Source organism: Ptychodera flava (genome assembly GCF_041260155.1).
Source record: "Ptychodera flava strain L36383 chromosome 3 unlocalized genomic scaffold, AS_Pfla_20210202 Scaffold_26__1_contigs__length_13983176_pilon, whole genome shotgun sequence".
Lineage (NCBI taxonomy): Eukaryota > Metazoa > Hemichordata > Enteropneusta > Ptychoderidae > Ptychodera > Ptychodera flava.
This window is the reverse complement of record NW_027248280.1, coordinates 2,847,325-2,865,154: the sequence shown is the minus strand read 5'-3', so window position 1 is coordinate 2,865,154 and position 17,830 is coordinate 2,847,325. Positions and strand designations below refer to the sequence as shown.

Sequence of the window (17,830 nt, the reverse complement as noted above, 5' to 3'; positions counted from 1 at the left end):
TTTACATGTGAAAGACAACCTATTTGAAAAAAAAAGTGAAGAGTATGGTACATCATATATTTTTGTCTATGTTATCAATTGCGAGTTACCACATGAGGGTTCATCACATGCTAAATTCCTGAAAACGTTGGTTTTGCTGTGTTAAAAGACAAAGCGTTTGAACAATTTTGAGCGAAAAAATTGAAGAGTACAGTACTTAATTTAAACATTTAATCAGAATTCAAATTTTGGAGTTACTAATTTTGTTCATCACATGGTTAATTCCTAACTCTGTTGGTTTTGCTTTGTGGAAGAAGAAACTGTTCAGACAGTTTGAAAGATAATAAATGTAGAATATGAAGAAGATGGTATTCACATATTTTGTTTTTCAAACTTAGGATTGTGGAGTTACCTCATGAGGTATATCAGATGGTAAATTCCTAACTCTATTGGTTTTGATGTGTTCAAAGACAAACTGTTTGTAATTTTTTGGAAGATAACAAGTGAAGACTATAGTGCCGCTGGTAAACATTTTCTTTTCAAAGTTAAAATTTCGAATAACCTCATGAGGTTCAACACGTTGTAAATTACTAACACTGTTGGTTTTGCAGTGTTCAATGACAAATCATTTGAACTTCTGAAATTTGAAAAGATAAGTTGGTTTTGATGTTTTCAACGACAAACTTTTACAACATTTAAAAAAAAACGAGTGAAAAGTATGGTACTTCATGTAAACATTTTAGTTCAGAGTTAAAATTATTGAGTTACCTAATAAGGTTATCACATGGTAAATTCCTAACTCAGTTGTTTTGCTGTGTTCAAAGACAAAGTGGTGGGATTTTGAAATTTGGAAAAATAACAGGTGAAGTGTATGGTATCTGCTGTAAACATTTTGTCAAGAATTAATATTATGGCGTTACCTCATGAGGTTAATCACATGGTAAATTATGAACTCTTTTGATGTGTTTAAAGACAAACTGTGGACATTTTTGAAAGCTAACAAATGTAGTATACGAAGAATATGGTACTTCATGTATTTTTACCCGAAAAATAATAATTTTTGAGTTACACCATGAGATAATCACATTATGAATTCCTATCTCCTGTTGGTTTTGATATGTTCAAAGTCAAACTGTTTGGGCATGTTTAAAAGATAGCAAGTGAAAAATTAACATATTTTTCCAAATAAAAATTATTGAGTTACCTCAAGAGGTTCACCACATGGTAAATCTCAACTCTATTGGTTTTGCTGTGTTTAAAGACAACCTGTTTGGACATTATTGAAAGATAACAAGTGAAGAGTAGGGCACTTCACATACTTTTTTTTTCAAAGTTACAGTTTTGTCATTACCTCATTAGGTTCATCACATATAAAATTTCTAACTTTGTTGGTTTTGCTGTGTTCAAAGAGAAAGTGTTGGGAATATTTGGAAGATAACAAGTTGAAGACTAATAGTGATTCATGTTGACATTTTTTTCAAAATTAAAATTTTGGAGTTGCTGTAAGATATTCATCACATGGTAAATTCCTAACACTATTTGTCTTGAAGTGTTCAAAGACAACCTGTTTGCATATTTTTGAAAGAAAAGAAGTGAAGAATATGGTATTTCATATCCTTTTTTTCAAAGTTACACTTTTGGAGTTACCTTATGAGAGTCATCGCATGTCAAATTCCAAATTTTGTTGGGTTCTTGATATGGCCAAAAAGAATCCTCATGAGGAAACTCAAAAAGGTCTAATTTGAAAAAAAATGTGGTACCATAACTTCACTTTTTATATCTCAAAAATATCCAGTTTGTCTTCGAACACACCAAACGCAACAGACCAAGTAGGAATTTACCATGTGTTGAACGTCAGGGGTAACTTCACAATTACATTAATTCTGAAAAACATTGTACACACAGAAACTCAGAGTCAAGGTAATCTAACAATCTGAATGCAAAACAGCTATCATTATACATCTCCTACAACTGTTTCTTTGCTCTCCTCTCATATGCTATTGCCCTGCTTTTAACATGTGCCATTTCAGCAATTTCAAGTTTCTGTTGCTCAAAACATTTTTTTATTTGCTAAGCATTTTTCAGCTTCGGCCTTTGTGACTATTTTATTCTTTCTAATGTGTGACATGAAATGGCTGTCAATGGCGGCTTCTTCTGCTTCAGTTAAAATTTTGGAATTACCTCATGAGGTTCATCACGTTGTAAATTACTAACACTGTTGGTTTTGCAGTGTTCAATGACAAACCATTTGAACTCTGAAATTATGAAAGATAAGTTGGTTTTGATGTTTTCAAAGACAAACTTTTTGTAACATTTTAGAAAAACGACAAGTAAAAAGTATGGTACTTCATGTAAACATTTTAGTTCAGAGTTAAAATTATTGAGTTACCTAATGAGGCTAACACTTGGTAATTAATTCCCAGCCCTGTTGTTTTGCTGTGTTCAAGGGCTAAGTGGTGGGATTTTGAAATTTTGAAAAATAACAGTTGAAAAGAATGGTACCTGTTGTAAACATTTTGTCAAGAATTAATATTATGGCATTACCTCATGAGGTTCTTCACATGGTAAATTCTGAATTCTGTTGCTTTTGATGTGTTTAAATACAAACAGTGGACATTTTTCAAAGCCAACAAATGTAGTATATGAAGAATATGGTACTTCATGTATTTTTACCCCCAAAAATTATAATTTTGGAGTTACAACATGAGATAATCACATTATGAATTCCTATGTCTGCTGGTTTTGATGTGTTCAAATACACACTGTTTGGACATGTTAAATTAAAAGATAGAAAAAAAAATTAACAGTTTTCCAAGTTAAAATTATGGGAGTTACCTCAAGAGGTTCATCACATGGTAAATTCTCACATTTCTGGCCGCTGGGAGTGCGGGATCGACAGTGTGGGAAAAATTGATCCCACACTCTCAGAAACCGTCCCACACTCTGCAGTAAATACTACACGAGCTCTGATTGGATGATAAACAGTCTGTTTTGTTCCACGCGCAAAATGTTATCCAATGGCACGACGAGTAACACACAGACAGAACTACAAAGTAAGCAGGTCAAAGTACAGTGGCAAATGATAGACTTGTCACGATTTTGGAAAATGTTGTACATGTCCAATGTGAATTTAACGCATTTTGTGGTCATGTGAGAAAAAGAATCTCACACACCAAGGACCTGGGATCAGATTTCTCACACCAGTTGGGGATATTTTGTCTCACACGAGCCTGCGGCTCGTGTGAGACAAAATCTGATCCAAGGTCCTTGGGGGTGTGAGATTCTATCATTCCCAACTCTATTGGTTTTGCTGTGTTCAAAGACAACCTGTTTGGACATTATTGAAAGATAACAAGTGAAGAGTATGGCACTTCAGATACTTTTTTTTCAAAGTTACAGTTTTTTCATTACCTCATTAGGTTCATCACATATAAAATTTCTAACTTTGTTGGTTTTGCTGTGTTCAAAGAGAAAGTGTTGGGAATATTTGGAAGATAACAAGTTGAAGACTAATAGTGATTCATGTTGACATTTTTTTCAAAATTAAAATTTTGGAGTTGCTGTAAGATATTCATCACATGGTAAATTCCTAACACTATTTGTCTTGAAGTGTTCAAAGACAACCTGTTTGCATATTTTTGAAAGAAAAGAAGTGAAGAATATGGTATTTCATATCCTTTTTTCAAAGTTACACTTTTGGAGTTACCTTATGAGAGTCATCGCATGTCAAATTCCAAATTTTGTTGGGTTCTTGATATGGCCAAAAAGAATCCTCATGAGGAAACTCAAAAAGGTCTAATTTTGAAAAAAAATGTGGTACCATAACTTCACTTTTTATATCTCAAAAATATCCAGTTTGTCTTCGAACACACCAAACGCAACAGACCAAGTAGGAATTTACCATGTGTTGAACGTCAGGGGGTAACTTCACAATTACATTAATTCTGAAAAACATTGTACACACAGAAACTCAGAGTCAAGGTAATCTAACAATCTGAATGCAAAACAGCTATCATTATACATCTCCTACAACTGTTTCTTTGCTCTCCTCTCATATGCTATTGCCCTGCTTTTAACATGTGCCATTTCAGCAATTTCAAGTTTCTGTTGCTCAAAACATTTTTTTATTTGCTAAGCATTTTTCAGCTTCGGCCTTTGTGACTATTTTATTCTTTCTAATGTGTGACATGAAATGGCTGTCAATGGCAGCTTCTTCTGCTTCAGTTAAAATTTTGGAATTACCTCATGAGGTTCATCACGTTGTAAATTACTCACACTGTTGGTTTTGCAGTGTTCAATGACAAACCATTTGAACTTCTGAAATTATGAAAGATAAGTTGGTTTTGATGTTTTCAAAGACAAACTTTTTGTAACATTTTAGAAAAACGACAAGTAAAAAGTATGGTACTTCATGTAAACATTTTAGTTCAGAGTTAAAATTATTGAGTTACCTAATGAGGCTAACACTTGGTAATTAATTCCCAGCCCTGTTGTTTTGCTGTGTTCAAGGGCTAAGTGGTGGGATTTTGAAATTTTGAAAAATAACAGTTGAAAAGAATGGTACCTGTTGTAAACATTTTGTCAAGAATTAATATTATGGCATTACCTCATGAGGTTCTTCACATGGTAAATTCTGAATTCTGTTGCTTTTGATGTGTTTAAATACAAACAGTGGACATTTTTCAAAGCCAACAAATGTAGTATATGAAGAATATGGTACTTCATGTATTTTTACCCCCAAAAATTATAATTTTGGAGTTACAACATGAGATAATCACATTATGAATTCCTATGTCTGCTGGTTTTGATGTGTTCAAATACACACTGTTTGGACATGTTAAATTAAAAGATAGAAAAAAAAATTAACAGTTTTCCAAGTTAAAATTATGGGAGTTACCTCAAGAGGTTCATCACATGGTAAATTCTCACATTTCTGGCCGCTGGGAGTGCGGGATCGACAGTGTGGGAAAAATTGATCCCACACTCTCAGAAACCGTCCCACACTCTGCAGTAAATACTACACGAGCTCTGATTGGATGATAAACAGTCTGTTTTGTTCCACGCGCAAAATGTTATCCAATGGCACGACGAGTAACACACAGACAGAACTACAAAGTAAGCAGGTCAAAGTACAGTGGCAAATGATAGACTTGTCACGATTTTGGAAAATGTTGTACATGTCCAATGTGAATTTAACGCATTTTGTGGTCATGTGAGAAAAAGAATCTCACACACCAAGGACCTGGGATCAGATTTCTCACACCAGTTGGGGATATTTTGTCTCACACGAGCCTGCGGCTCGTGTGAGACAAAATCTGATCCAAGGTCCTTGGGGGTGTGAGATTCTATCATTCCCAACTCTATTGGTTTTGCTGTGTTCAAAGACAACCTGTTTGGACATTATTGAAAGATAACAAGTGAAGAGTATGGCACTTCAGATACTTTTTTTTCAAAGTTACAGTTTTTTCATTACCTCATTAGGTTCATCACATATAAAATTTCTAACTTTGTTGGTTTTGCTGTGTTCAAAGAGAAACTGTTGGGAATATTTGGAAGATAACAAGTTTAAGACTAATGGTGCTTCATGTTGACATTTTTTTCAAAGTTAAAATTTTGGAGTTGCTGTAAGATATTCATCAGATGATAAATTCCTAACACTGTTTGTTTTGATGTGCTTAAAACAACCATTTGCATATTTTTGAAAGAAAAGAAGTGAAGAATATGGTATTTAATATATTTTTTTTTCAAAGTTACACTTTTGGAGTTACCTTATGAGAGTCATGCATGTCAAATTCCAAATTTTGTTGGGTTCTTGATAAGGCCAAAAAGAACCTTCATGAGGAAACTCCAAAAAGGCTAATTTCGAAAAGAAAAAAATAAAAAATATATATGGTACCATATCTTCACTTTTTATATCAGAAAAATGTCTCGTTTGTCTTCGAACACACCGAAAGCAACGGAGCTAGGAATTTACCATGTGGTTAACCTCATGGGGTAACTCCACAATATTAACTCTGAAAAACATTTTACATACAGAAACTCAGTGTCAAGGTAATCTAACAATCTGAAAGCAAAACAGCTATCATTATACGTCTTCTACAATTTTTTCTTTGCTTTCCTCTCATATGCTATTGCTCTGCTTTTTACATGCCGTTGCAGCAATTTCAAATTTCTGTTGCTGAGAACTTTCTCATTTGCTAAGCATACTGTTCAGCTTCGGCCTTTGTGACTGTTTAATTATCTCTGATGTGAGACATGAAATAGCTGTCAATGGCGGCTCCTTCTGCTTCAGTTCACGGTACTTACTGGCCAACAGGCTTTTTTCGAACTATAGTGAGGAAATATAGAGAAAATGGTTCATAAAATCAGGCCTTAACAAAATTCAAATATCTGTATTTCTCTGAAGAAATGGGACCCTTCCTCACTAAAAAGTTGTAGGGGTCCTAGTGCGAAATAGGGAGTCTGCAAAGCAAAATTTGGGGTTAACGCAATCCCTACATAAATACAAACAAACCCCACAAGGCAGCTCAATATGCTGCACACCAGTATCTGTTTGTCTTTAGCTGATTTAACAGTTGTGGGGTCACAGGTTCATGTGGAAAGCTATTTTCCCCCTAGGTATTACACAAGGAAGACAATCAAATAATATTAAACTCTATGCTATGCACATGATGTTCTGTTGATCTACTGTTACATGCTCAAGGAACAGATTTGTGATGTCACCTTCATGGCAAGTCATCCAATAGATGTTTACTGGTTACAGGTACATATATGTCAGTATATCATTGACTATCACTGACCTTCAGAAGTTTCATCATGTTCACATTGCTTCTTGTTCTTTTCTGCAGAGGACTCCATATGACTCCCTGGGTGGATAGTGTTCCTTTGCATATTCTCACTCGCAACTAATAATCATAGGAAAGAGCACCATCATGTAAGACCATGCAACACATAATACTGAACTTGCTTTTTGCAGATAATTTGCACTAGCGAGCGGCTCTCTCTGTGGCCTCTCTGCTAGGTGACTGATGCCGTATGTTGTGGGTTCGGACCCGATTGAAAACTAGCCGTATACAAAGGATATTCAAGATGAAATCTTAATTTCTTATTGCCATCTTTCCGACAGTAATCATAAATATGTGAGAGAGATAAATCATGCTGTCACAAATTAATTTCCAATTATATGACTGCCACAGATTCTGTATATCCCTGTATTTTATGGAAGTATTTAGCTGTCAATTGATATGTCAATCAATCAATCAATCTATCAATCAACCAATCAATCAATCAAAGCAATTTATAAGTGCTAGAATCAATTACACTGTTATTTTTGAAGGCACTGAAGTTAAAATACGTGAATTCTGTTACCATTGGAAGCAGATGGCACCTAGTCCTCACAAAGTAGAGCACAGGGCAGCACTTATTTTTTTTATCAAGTTAACAGGCAGGCCACTACCTTTAATTGCTTGGTATTTTTCAGTTTTTGTGGGTGTGTGTGGCAATGCCATTTTCTTGCTCTCCATAGTGAATTCCAACATACCCAGTTTTTTACAAGTCAACATATGTTGTGTCAATATATTAGTTTCGTTGTTCTCATTTACAAATGCCATCAAATCTGGAATGATAATTTTTCAGACCTGATCTGTGTCAAGAAGATTAAAGGCCCCAGTAACTCTTGAAAAACTTTCAAGGTGTATTGTCTCAGTTTTGTGTGTATTATAACAGTGGCCCTCGTTGTATTCTGCAAACAATTGCTTGATGTAATTTATCAACACACCCATTCTGTAGTAATCACCATTGTTATTGTTGAAGTCATTGTCAATGACATAGTCCCCATTCAGAATTGTGACATCAGTCTTCATAGAGCATTCAAATGAAGTCTGTATAATATACGGATAGTTTTCAATCGGATGCGAACCCACAACATACGGCATCAGTCGCCTAGCTGAGAGGCCTGAGACAGAACCAGTCGGCTAAATCTCCACTCCCAAAAAAAGAGTGGTTCAATAGCCGGCTAAGTTGTACATTTTTCTGACTGAGACCTTTCAACACGTTGTAGAGTTCGTGAAGCACTCACGCTCGCATGCTCACTATCATACATCGCACATACACACTTTATCGAAGCCAAGAAACAAATTTCATCGCTTTAACTGGGCGAACAATAACCTCGGGGACAATTCTGTCCACCAGCAGTGTTACCGACCCAGGATAGAAAATACGGATAGTTTTCAATCGGATGCGAACCCACAACATACGGCATCAGTCGCCTAGCTGAGAGGCCTGAGACAGAACCAGTCGGCTAAATCTCCACTCCCAAAAAAGAGTGGTTCAATAGCCGGCTAAGTTGTTACATTTTTCTGACTGAGACCTTTCAAAACACGTTGTAGAGTTCGTGAAGCACTCACGCTCGCATGCTCACTATCATACATCGCACATACACACTTTATCGAAGCTAAGAAAACAAATTTCATCGCTTTAACTGGGCGAACAATAACCTCGGGGACAATTCTGTCCACCAGCAGTGTTACCGACCCAGGATAGAAAATACGGATAGTTTTCAATCGGATGCGAACCCACAACATACGGCATCAGTCGCCTAGCTGAGAGGCCTGAGACAGAACCAGTCGGCTAAATCTCCACTCCCAAAAAGAGTGGTTCAATAGCCGGCTATTGTACTGTGAATCCAGTGATTGTTTTCATGTCGAGGCATCAATAAATAAGTGTGATTGGATTGTATCATAAAAATGTATGACACAGGTTAATATCCTTGTACCAATTTTGAAAGAAATCAGTTGAGACGTATTGAGTTATGGCTAAAGGCATAAACAAATCATAACAAATGGCCAGCTGGCAGCTATCAATTGCATCATATGACAACAAAATTGAGAGGTACATGTATTACAAAGGTTTATGTCCTTGTACCATATTGGAAGAAATCAGTTGAGGCATGTCTGAGTTATGGCTTAACCCTTTTCCTGCCAGACAGTATTAAGACTAAATATTACTTCCCCATCAGCCAAGTCAGTAAAAAGCGGTATTGAGCCAAAAACATGAAGTATTTTCACACACTTGGCTTGGTCTGTTATAGCATCTTTAGTAAAAAAATAAAGTTTATAGTATTGATGTTTTCAACAGCTTTCAATTGATGTACAGTATTATGTTAAAATACGCCATATGTTGTGTTTCATTAATTTTAACCATCTTGACCTGATGGTGAAATATGGACTTGGCAGGAAAAGGGTTCTGACATGAAAAAATCATAACAAAATGGCTGCCTGGTAACTCTATTGGGTCGTATCACAATAAATATCAACATGAACATGTATAACATAGGTCTATGTCGTTGTACCAACTTCAAAAGAAATCAGTTGAGACATGTTTGGGTTACGCTGTGGGTTACGGCTGGAAACATGAAAAAATCGTAACAAAATGGCTGCCTGGAGGGCATATTGGATTGTATTTTAACAAAATAGAGATGCATATGTATGACATAGGTCCATGTCCCTGTACCAATTTTGAAAGATATCAGTTGAGACACACTGGGTTATGGCTCAAGACATGAAAAAATTGTAATGAAATGGCCACTGGGCGGCCATATTGGATTGTATCAGAAGAAAAATCTACAAGCATATGTACGACATAGGTTAATGTCCTTGCACCAAATTTGAAAGACATCAGTTGACACATGTCTTGGTTACGGCTCAAGACATGAAAAACTTGTAAAAAAACTAGCTGCTAGGTGGCCATCTTGGGTCATATTGTGAAACTATTAAATCAACGTACATCTGTATGGAGTCTGGTGCTATACTTGTGCAAAGTTTGAAAGAAATTGACCAAGCCTTGTCTGAGATATCTGCGTGAACAGGGGAAGGCATGCATGTGCGCGGACTTACAGACGGAACTCAATCTATAAGTCCCTGGAGTTCGTTTGTGGGGACTAATTAATGAGGTATATGATAGTGTGCCATTAGGTGCCTTAACCTGCCATACCGGTATATGAACCATTTAGTCCTTTTAGTTATTTAATTATTCACATTTATGTGATATTAAGGGTAATGACCTTTGACCCCAGCATAATTGATGAGGTGTATGACAGTTCATCATAAGGTGCTATAACCTACCAAATATGAACCATCTAGCCGTTTAAATTACCTAGTAATTCATATTTATGTGATATTTACGGTCAATGACCTTCAACCCCAGTTGACATATTGGCGAAATGGTTTGATCCAACGTTTCCGCACTCTCGAAGTTGGGTCCTTCATTTCATGCATAATAAGGGATTTCCTTCAAATGAAGGGCGCCCTCTCTTTAGTTTCGATGACCGTTACACCATGTTTCACGGCTAGAAAAATCGGCAAAAAAAAACACTGCAAAAGGTTAGTATTTATGGAAATTTTCCATATCCTTGCCATTTATATTGCCTCCAGTCGTGACCTATGTAAATTTTTTCAACAATCAGGGCAAATCTTTTGTAGAAATCACCAGATACGATTTTTGTAGACATGTTGACCTCGCCTTATACAGCACTGCGTCGCTTGCGTTGGCAAGACATTTAATTTAATTTGCAACCAGGTTTGGTCGGATTTGAATCTCATGACTATGATTTTCTGCAAAGTTTTGGTGTTCAAAACGGACAAATATGAATTTAACACGCCTTTGAAATGAGGTCTGTTCGGTGTTGAATACCGTTAAATCCAATAAATATGGTGGCCATGCACACGCAAACAGCTTGAGACGCGTTGGTATCACATATCATTGCGTATTTTCAGTATCCCAGTTGTTGTAATCTTTTATTTTTTGAGCAAAATTTGTGATCAAGAATATATATAATGATGGTTTTGTTTGTTTAAGTATGATCCAGTTACCGAAATACATGTGTCTTTACATTTTGTTGCAGATATACTGTGGCTGATAACCTACCACAGCCCGTTCTGGCAATGGCACATGGCTTACAATATTCACCGGTATTTTGTACCTGTATCTATGTTTACTAACAGTTTGAGTTTATGGTAACGTTTGGCCACAAGAAATTCACGTACTTTGAAATCATTTGTCATAGTTTTGAAAAATAAGAATTAAATGTTTGAAAGAAATCTATTTTGTTGAAAAAAGGAGAGTGTTTGGATCCTTAGCCATATCAAGCAGTGCAAGTAAGGATGCTTTATTGAGAAGTTGCATAAACTACGGTATGCCATATGCCACAGAGCATGGAAGGTTGCCCCTGACAGAAGTAAAACTTGCGGCAGCAAGTCTTCTTAAATGGAGGGCAACTTAATAATATTACAGGCCAATCGCAAAAGTGGCATATTAAATTTTTTGCCAATTTTGTGACTCAAAGACTGCAATATGCAACAGCACAAAGGTTGAACCATGTGAATATTCTTTGTCCCTGAAAAAACATCTAAACAGTGTACACAGAGCCTGGGGAAATCTAAACAGTGTACACAGAGCCTGGGTCAAGATTTCAAAAGCTGTTTCACATTGTCAGAAACTCCATAGTCGAGGGGTTTTAAGTTTGAAACAGGATGCTCAGTGCACAAAAAACACATTCATTGTCAAAGAAATGATACTGTTGAAAAAGGATTGATGCAGTTATGTCATGGAAAGTAAAAGTAACATTGGCCTGCTCTCTGATATTGAAATACGGTTGTCCAGACTTGGCCAGTATGTGCTAAAAAGATGCCACAAATTTGAAAAGCACCATGTAACTGTTGTGCTAGAAGGCAAAGAATTTATTCTTCCTTTAAAATCATCGCTTTCATGTGATATTTCAGAAAGAGGTGGCCCACAGTCTCGGTTTACAGGAGACTACCATAGTTTAAGTTATTCTCAGAAGACCAGCCATTGTATTGCTGTTTCAAGTCACACACATTGCACAAGAAAGTGCTTTTGATCAATATCTCTGGACTTGGAGATGTGAGGTCACATAAAGCAAAAACTCATCCAGATAAGGAATAAGTGTGGTCCATGTGGTAAATGTGGGATAAAAAAAAACAAACAGATGGTACCATGTTGTGGGAAAACCAGAGGAATATGTCCGAGCTGGTTAAAATCTAGGGGCATGAATGAACAGTATTGTTTCTGCAATGCGTGTCGCCTAGCTTTATATAGATAAAGAATTTTCTGGAAGAGATGGAGGGGATGATGAGAAAGCACCAATAATTGATGTCACAGAGGCCAATGGTTCTACTCCGGAATAAAAAGGACGCGATGCATACGCCATTCTACATACTCAGAACGCCCAAATAATCACGTGATGCCGGTACAAACAAACCCACATGTGTACTGAACGCGTATTATAGAAATACACGTACGTCTGTGCGCGTTTGCGCACATGGCTTTGTTTGTACCGTGGTCGATTCGAATTCCGGGTTTGGCCTATTGTTTAATCTGTACTTTAACTGGCCCAGGTTTACACTCCACTGATGTTGATGACAAAAAACCTCTTTCTCACACAGTTTAATCTCTACTCCAGTGATATCGATACTTCCGTTCCTGACATAGTGTGTCTTTGTCCAGAACACTACAATAAATGGATGGAAAAAAAACTGAAAATACTGCAGCATGCCAGATTGTAGAAAGCGCATTACATCGAATGTGCGGTTTCCGTCAAATGTTGACTTAATCAATGGCTTCTCCCATGATCATGGTGACTACATGAATTTTAGTTTTGATGGAAAAAGTCAACTGTGTGGAAAATGTTACATGCAACTTTACCATATTGTTGAAAAAATGAAAAAAAACATCAAGTGCAATCTCTCAAGACTTATAATGACCTTTAGCAAGTCATTGAAGACATTGCCTCCAGTATCAAAAATACAAACTGATATCACTGATATAGCCCTGAACAAAATGTCACTTTTTATTGCGCTAAAATTATTAGAAAAGAGTCTGTCCTTCTTCAAGAGGCTAGAGGCTATGTTTTTCTTATAACCTCGGTGGTCTTTAATGCTCATACAGAGACTAAATAGAATTTAAACCAGCAACCTAAGGCGTCGGTGTTTTTTCAATGTATTTTGGAAGCTGAATTTGTCGATGTCAATCTCGCTCCCATTGCTTCTTGACAGTCATTTTAGAATGGGAAAATTCACAAAACAGAGAGGTTACAATGGTCGCCACGGACAAGTAACTTTTGGCTTATTGACCTGAAAATTAAGTCAGTGTTCATTGAAAATTCAAAGACTGACCGTTGACATCTAAGCTTGCTCATGACTTTCATTGCATGCGGTCTTGCCACGATGCCATCCACTGTCACTCAACAAGTTAACATTGAAGAGTACGTCTTAGTAAAAGTCCCATTTTGTGGTGATTTTTCACCACTGCACTTTATTTTTACCTTATTATAAACGCTCATACAAAGCACAAAAACTGCTGTGTGTTTCTTTTTTTTACCGTATCGACATATTGTGAGACACCGTAACTCACAGTCAATGCAATGAACTATGGTGAACGTACGCTCCACCAGCTGAACAGCTTTTTCATATGCAAAATCAGCGTACGGTATTTAACCGGTGGTATTGTTTGAATTGCATTTTATTGGAAGTGATTATATGATTCTTTTCATCAATTCTTCATGCAATTTTACGAAAAAATCTTATGGAAATGTTCACAATGACATAATATGATACCGTGTTCCCTCGCTAGAAAAATCGCTCTCGTGAATTCGATTTCTAGGTAATTACTTTTTTCCACTTGTCCCGTAGGGCAATTGGCATCGGAGGTTCAATTGCCCGGAACGTGACTTTCCTTGCCCTGGGCAATCGGACAACCCTTAGTGTCTTTCCCTACCCTTGTAACTTACGATTTTTTGAGTGAACCCATCTCAGATTCCTCCGACCTCCCCCCCCGGGCCATAAATAATGACGGCTCCCTAATTACCCTACGCAACTCTTTTGGCATGATTTGTTCAAAGTCTAAGGCCAGAGATACCATGAATAGGACAGTTTTGAGTACCCCACAAGGAAAACTTTGCCGGTTGCTTCACCCCAGATAGTTTTGTCATAACAAGTCTTGAAAATATTGATGTAGGTCAACCCAATGTCAGTCCACTTCACTGTTTTAGTGTTTTGCAATAGCTGCACATCCTGTACTCAGAAAACTAGCCCATCAGGGCAGTTTAAAGCAAGATCCTACAAGTCTAGCTGTGTTGAAATAGCTAGAACTTGTGATAAGAAATTATACTGCTGTCTTGCTTGGCAGCTAGTGATGAGACACGTATTTTGAGAAAATATTGCCAAGCGATGAACAAAACATCTTGTTGACCATTGATTTTTTTTACTTTTTTGAAAGGTCACAAAAGGTCAAACTCAGTACAGTACCTGGTGATTACGCAGAGCTGCTCTGTCTATGCTATGCCCTGAAATGTCCTGTTCAGATATATATACCCATGACAAAATGCTATTGTACACATTTGGCTCAAAGTATCAGAATGTTGAACCTTTTCGAATCATTTGACAAGGGGATGGTCTGTATTCATTGCTTTTACACACAGAATGGCTTGATAGTGACTAGGACCTCTGTGACCTTGACAATGAAAATATTGCCCTTAAATCCATGGTATCAGGCTAATGCCAGATTGGCTGGACTGCAGGTGATACAAAGTAAAATGAATGAGATCTTTTTGTGTGAGATATTGTTTCCCTGAGCACAGAGGTTGTTTTGCTTATATCTCTCTTTACATGGCTTTCCGTAGCAGTAATTGGCAACTGAGAATGGCATCAATCAAGCAGCTAGCCCCTTTGTATCATGCTTTTGATTGGTCAACCTAGTATCTTCGTCTCCTACCAAGGCATCTCCATGATTTGCTGCAAGCACCATCTTGCATCCTAGATCACCTGCAGTCTGGGGGATTTACAACAAGCATAACTGGCTTCAGCTGGAGAGAGCTTGCACTTGATGAAGCCCATGAACAACTTATCAATTTAAGTGTCAAAACTGCAGTTCATAAGCCCTCTCCTGAATTGCTTGACAACATGGCAAAGTATTTGCCTTTCAGGGCTTCATGCCTTAAAAATCTGCATTCTGAAATAACCCCCGAAAAGAGTGGCAAAAGTGTACAGATACAGATAAATGCAGAAGGAATGAGGGAGACTGATGAAGGGTTGTGCCGAGTGTATTATAAACAAGCGACCTAGCGGCCGATATAGCTCCGCTGTGTTTATGTAGAGAATAACTATTTTTTACACATGTTGATGAGGAAGGTGGAAATCTTTGATAGCTCAATGCAGAGGCCAGAAAAAAGTGGCTAAAATAAGCTGCAAAAATATACAATTGAAGATTAATCATACTTTGAATATATCACATCGGATCATCCCTAAGAACATGTCAACCAAAGCTATCTGATGAGTAGTTTTTTGAGAATAAAATTTTCTGACCAAAAATGGCAACAATTGCCCCAAAAAATGAAATTGCAGATTTCATCATAATTTCAAGAGATCAAATTTAGTTCATAACTTTATCTATAGAAACCTGTATACCAAATTTCAAAGCTGTTAGACCAGTACTTTTGTGAGAAACACATTTTTTGACCAAAAACGGAAAAAAATTGCCCCAAAAAATCAAAATTGCAGATTTCATCATTATTTTTTAATAAATATCATTTAGTTCATCTATAGAAACCTGTATACCAAATTTCAAAGCTATCGGATGAGTAGTTTTGGAAATACACGTTTTGACCAAAAATGGCAAAAATTGCCCCCAAAATACAAAATTACAGATTCATCAGAAATTCATTATATATTACTGAACTCATCTGTAGAAACCTGTATGCCAAATTTCAAAGCTATCAGACCAGTAATTTTTGAGAAACACATTTTTTGACCAAAAATGGCAAAAATTGCCCCAAAATTACAAAATTGCAGATTTCATCATAATTTCAACAAATATCATTAAGGTGATCTGTAAAAACCTGTATACCAAATTGCAAAGCTATCAGATGAGTAGTTTTTGGAAATACACATTTTTTGACCAAAAATGGCAAAAATTGCCCCAAAAATACAAAATTGCAGATTTCATCACAATTTCAATAAATATCATGTAGTTTATCTGTAGGAACCTGTATACCAAATTTCAAAGCTATCAAATAAATAGTTTTGGAAATACACATTTTTTGACCAAAAATTGCAAAAATTGCCCCAAAAATACAAAATTTCAGATTTCATCAGAAATTCAATATATATTACTCAGTTCATCTATACAAAAGTGTATACCAAATTTCAAAAGTATTAGACCAGTACTTTTTGAGAAATACATTTTTTGACCAAAAATGGCAAAAATTGCCTTAAAAATGCAATTTTGCATATTTCTGCACAATTTGAACAAATCTGAAATAGATCATCCCTAGGGACATATGTACCAAATATCAAAGCTATCTGACTGGTAGTTTTGAAGAAGAAGATTTTTAAAGATATTTTTACCAAAAATGACAAAAATTGCCTTAAAAATACAAATATGCAAATTTCACCATAATTTGAACAAATCTGACTGAAGTTACCCTAAGTAAACTGCATATCAAATTTCAAAGCAATCGGACAAGCGGTTTCAGAGAAGAAGATTTTTTTACCAAAAACACCAAAAATTGCCCCAGAAATACAAATATGCAAATTTCACCACGATTTGAACAAACTTAAGTGTGGTCACCCCAAGTGAACTGCATATAAAATTTCAAAGCGATTGGACTTGCAGTTTCAGAGGAGAAGGCAATTGTTTTGACGGACGACGACGACGGACGACGACGATGGACACGACGACGAGGAAAATCAACCTATTTGATAAGCTCTGCGTCGCTGACAGCGGAGCTAAAAATCTGTGAGAGCTCTGTTTTTGCTGCAACCCCTGAAAAAAATCTTTGGAAAAGTTGTTCAGGAAGACTTGATGACATTTTATGAAGTAGGTCAAAGAGCTCTAGCAGACTACATCTCTACTAGGCTTTTACATAAACCTAGTACAGAAGCTCCTGTGAGGAGGAGAAAATTAAAAACATTTTCAGGGAAGGTTGTAGTAAAAAGGAGAACACGTACAGCTGATGCTGACAAAAAAAATAGTTGACGCCTGTTTAAAAAAGGCAAATTGCTCACTCAATAAAATCTGGTGTGCCATAGAAGGCTTTGTGCAATTTATTCCCCTCCCACGTGCAATCTGTGATGCAGATGGGTCTATGCACCATCAAAGCTCAAAATCAAACACAACTTAAGTATTACAAAAAAGATATGACACATGCAGCATCATAAGTGAGGCACTGCCTGAGAATTGGACAGCTGAAATGGTAATACTTGAAGGTATGTTTTGATTCAGTGTGCGCCAATAAGACAGTGTTTTTGCTAAGGTTGGGGAAAAGAGGTAAATGATTTGGGAACCCCGGTAGCAATTCTGTGTCCCCTGATCTGATTGCATTGATACCAAGAGGAACCCTGGTAAAATGGCTGGGGAACCCCGGTAACATTTACTGGGGTACCAGCCTTAACAAAAACACTGTAAGATCCCATCATCAAACATTCAAAGACTACTTAATCTATACCATAAGGGACTGGACGTAAATTAGCAGGGAGGAGGGCCAGGGGGATTTGGGGGAGGGTCACAAATTTTTGAGCCTGGGGGAGGGTCACAATTTTTGAATCCTCTAAGGGGGGGACACAAATTTTTGGGCTTGTTGTCGGTGCACTAAAAGAAGAAAAAAAATTGTTTGTGTAGGCAATTATGGTCACATGACATCACTCACACACTGCCTCTTACTTTTTATTAAGTGCTCATTCCCAACTCGCTGTGTATCTCTTCCCCACCATTATCTTAAACAGGATTGTCTCTCTTGTTGCCATTCTTATCGCCATTAAGTTTATAGCAAATCCAATCT

At 36.7% G+C, this 17,830-nt stretch overlaps 1 long non-coding RNA gene across 2 annotated transcripts in view; it reads right to left on the bottom strand.

The window, feature by feature from the left end:
* Window positions 1-5,873: 5,873 nt before the first annotated feature.
* LOC139125843 (uncharacterized) overlaps window positions 5,874-17,830 on the bottom strand; it is a 38,518-nt gene continuing 26,561 nt past the window's right edge. For both annotated transcript variants that reach the window (XR_011550378.1, XR_011550377.1), the window contains 2 exons: window positions 6,780-6,884; window positions 5,874-6,307 (listed from right to left, as the gene is read on the bottom strand). This is a non-coding gene — a long non-coding RNA (uncharacterized lncRNA). The remainder of the gene's footprint in view (window positions 6,308-6,779; window positions 6,885-17,830) is intronic.